This window comes from Chrysochloris asiatica, unplaced genomic scaffold, assembly GCF_000296735.1.
Source record: "Chrysochloris asiatica unplaced genomic scaffold, ChrAsi1.0 scaffold00119, whole genome shotgun sequence".
Lineage (NCBI taxonomy): Eukaryota > Metazoa > Chordata > Mammalia > Afrosoricida > Chrysochloridae > Chrysochloris > Chrysochloris asiatica.
In genome coordinates, this window is record NW_006408637.1 from 6,279,359 (window position 1) to 6,283,222 (window position 3,864).

The following is a 3,864-nucleotide window of genomic DNA, read 5'->3' on the forward strand; positions in this document are numbered from 1 at the left end:
AGCCCCAATAAATGTGAAAACAAAGAATACTACGAAATGTCTTCTCAGATCATAAAGCTATAAAATTAGAAATAAAGAGGGGGAGGGAATTAAATGGAAATTGAAAAAATATCCTGCTTAAAAACTACTGGTTAATAGAAGAAATTTTTTAAAATGAAAAAAGACTTTTTGAGTCAAAGAGACTAAAACTCAAAATACCAAAAAAAAAACAAAAACAAAAACAAAAAAACCTTTGGGACACACCAAAAACAGTGCTTTGAGGGCAATTTATAGCAATAAAATTTAAATGCACACATTTCAAAAGAAGAAAGAACCCAAATCCACACCTTACCCAACATCTCCAGCAGTTAGTAAAAGAACAGGAAAATAACCCAAAGAGAAGAAATAAAGATGAGAGCAGAAATACATGAACTAGAAAAACAATAGAAAGCATAGAAAAAACTAGAAGTTGGGTCTAGAAAACATTAGCAAAACCAACAAACTACTGGGAAATTTAACAAAGGGAAAAAGGAGAAGCTTCAAATAACACAAGAAATAGAATAGAATCAACTGAAATAAAAATGATAACAAAGTATTCTGAATCAATATAGTACTTTAATAAATTTGAAAACCTAAAATAAATGGACAAATTCCTAAAAGCACACTACCTACCTGAACTAAAAATTACTGAAGTGCAAAATTTGAGCATCTCTATGACAAAAGAAGAAATTGATTGGGCCATTACAAATCCCTAACAACAAGAAATTCCAGCAAAGACTGGCTTCACTGGCAAATTCTATCATTCAGAGAAGATACCAATTCTACCCAAACTATTCCAGAGTATAGAAAAGGGTGCAATACTTCCCAATTCATTTTATGAATTGAGCATAACCCTTATACCACAACCAGGCAAAGGCATTAAGTTAAAGCAAATTATAGACCAATATGCCTCATGAGCTCAGAAGCAAAAATTCTCAACAATGGAATTTAACACCATAGCAAAAATAATAATAATATATCATGTCCAAGTGGTATTCATACTATGTGTACAGGGACGGTTTAGCATTAGAAAAGCCATCAATTTAGTTCACCACATAAACTAAACTAAGGAAAAGAACCAGGTGATATCAGTTGACATAGAAAAGACATTTGACAACCATTCTTTACACTCAGCAATATAGGAAAAGAAGGGAAATTCCTCGGCATAATTAAGGGCATTGTCATGGATTGAATTATGCTCTCCTAAATATGTGTCAATTTAGCAAGACCATGATTCTCAGTGTTTGGTCGTTATGTGATGATTCCCCATGATGTGATCTGATGTGATAAACCAATAAGGGGATTAAGGGTGGAATGTTGTTGTTGTTTGGTTCTGTCCAGTAACAACTCTGATTATGGCTTCCGAGGAGCAGTTAGTGAACTTGTACTGACCTTGTGGTTCAAGCTGACTTTGCAGTCCAGCACATGAACCCATAGTGCCACAGCAGGACTCCAAGGGTGGTACACACCACCCTTAGTCTCTTCACAACCCTGATCCAATGAATGAGAGATTACCAAGGGTTATGCAATACCTTTGATCTTAAAGGGATAAAAGAAGAGAGACATAAACAGTGAAAGAGGAATTCTCTCCCATCAAAAAAGAAAATCCAAGAGTTGAATGCATCCTTTGGACCTGGGGTCTAGACACCATGAAGCTCCTAGATCCAGGGAATGATGGATGTTAAGACACCTGGAGATCTCCAAGGAATGCTGGGCCTGGTGGTGGTGGTTATGTGCTGTGCAGTCGGTTCCAACACATAGCTACCCTGTACAGGGTTTCTGAGGCTGTAAATCTTTACGGGAGCAGAAAGCCTCATCTTTCTCCCATGGAACAGCTGGTAGTTTCGAACTGCTGACCCTGAGGTTAGCAGCCCAATTCGTAACCACTACACTACCAGAGATGCTGAAAGGAGACAGGGACATTTTCCCATAGTTGATCCTCTGAATTCAGACGTCAAGCCTTCTAAACTGTGAGAGAATAAATTTCTGTTTGTGAAAGCTATCCACTTGTAGTATTTCTGTTACAGCATCCCTAGAGAACTAAGACATGAATATATACAAAATCAGTGGTCGACTGCTCTCAATGGAGAGGACTGAGAGCAGGAACCAGAAAAGGATGTCCTTTATCACCACTCCTGTTTAATATGGTGGAAGCCTTAGCCAGTTTTAGGACAAGAAAGGGAAATTAAAGGCATTCAAATTTGCAAAGAAGAAATTGAACTCTATCAAATGACATGACCCTATACTTAGTAAATTCTAAAGACTCAACAAGAAAATTATTGAAACTCATTGAAAGATTCAGCTATGTGGCTGCATACTAGATCAACATACAAAAGTCATTTGGATTCCTTTATACTAATAAGTAGAGCTCTGAAAAGGAAATCAGGAAAACAATACCATTTACAATAGCCACCTTAAATACTTAGTAATGAATCTAACCAGAAAAACAGAAGACATATACAAAGAAAATTACCAAACACTACTACAAGAAACCAAAAATTGGTTTTGTTGTTAGACACCGTCGAGTCAGCTCCGACTCATAGTAACCCAATGTACAATGAAATGAAACACTTCCAAGTCCTGAGCCAACCTCACAATTCTTGATGTGCTTGAGCGCAATGCTGCTACCACTGTGCCAATCCATCTTGTTTAGGGTCTTCCTCTTTTTCTCTGACCTTCCACTTTACCACGGAAAATTCTATCATGTGGTCTCCAGCGTCATAGGGATCACCAAAGTCCTTTATGAGGTACTGGTCCTTCCTGAAGACATGTCCAAAGTATGAGAGTCTTAAGTGTCATCATCCTGGCTTCTAAGGAGCACTCTGCCTGTACTTCGGCCAACACAGATTTGTTTGTTCTTCTGAGAGTCCATGGTACTTTTAATATTCTTCTCCAATGCCATAATTCAAATGCAGATTTGCCTAATGCTGCTTCCATGAGTGTTGATTGTGGATTCGAGATAAATGAAGTCTTTGACAACTTCATTCTTTTCTCTATTTATCATGATGTTACTTACTGTTCCAGTGCTGAGGACTTTTATCTTCTTTACATTGAGGTGCAACCCATACAGAAGGCTGTGGTCTTTCTTCATCAGCAAGTAGTTTAAGTCCTCTTGACTTCCAGCAAGCAAGATTTGTATCATCGACATGTCATTGTTTGCTAATGAGTCTTTCTCCAACCCTGCTGCCAGTTATTTCATATAATCCAACTTCTCAGATTACAGAATTGAGAATACAGATTGAATAGGCATGGTGCAAAAATACACCCGGACATACTGATTTTAAACCTTGTTCTGTTTCAATGACTGCCTCTTGGTCTATGTACAGGTTCCTCATGATCACAATTAAGTGTTCTGAAATACTCATTCTTCACAATGTTATCCATAGCTTGTTATGACCCACACAGTCAAAAGCCTTTGCATAGTCACTAAAGCACAGGTAAACATCTCTCAGCTGTTCTCTGCTTTCAGCCAACATCCATCTGATGTCAGCACTGATATCCCTAATTTTATGCCCTCTTCTAAGTCTGTCTTGAATTTCTGACAGTTCTCTGTTGGTGTACTGTTGTAGCCGTTTTTCAATTATCTTCAGCAAAATTTTACTTGCATGTGGTATTAGTGATACTGTTTGATGATTTCTGCATTCTACTGGGTCACCTCTCTTTGAAATTGAAACAAATATGGATCTCTTCCAATTTGTTGCCCAGGTAGCTTTCTCCCAAATTAAATAAAATAGATAAGTGAGCAACACGTCAACAAATCTTTCAACAAACTGTTGAAATATGTCCAGTGTTGCAACAGTTTGTTGAAAGATTTTCATTTGTATTCTATTAATTTCTGGAAACTTA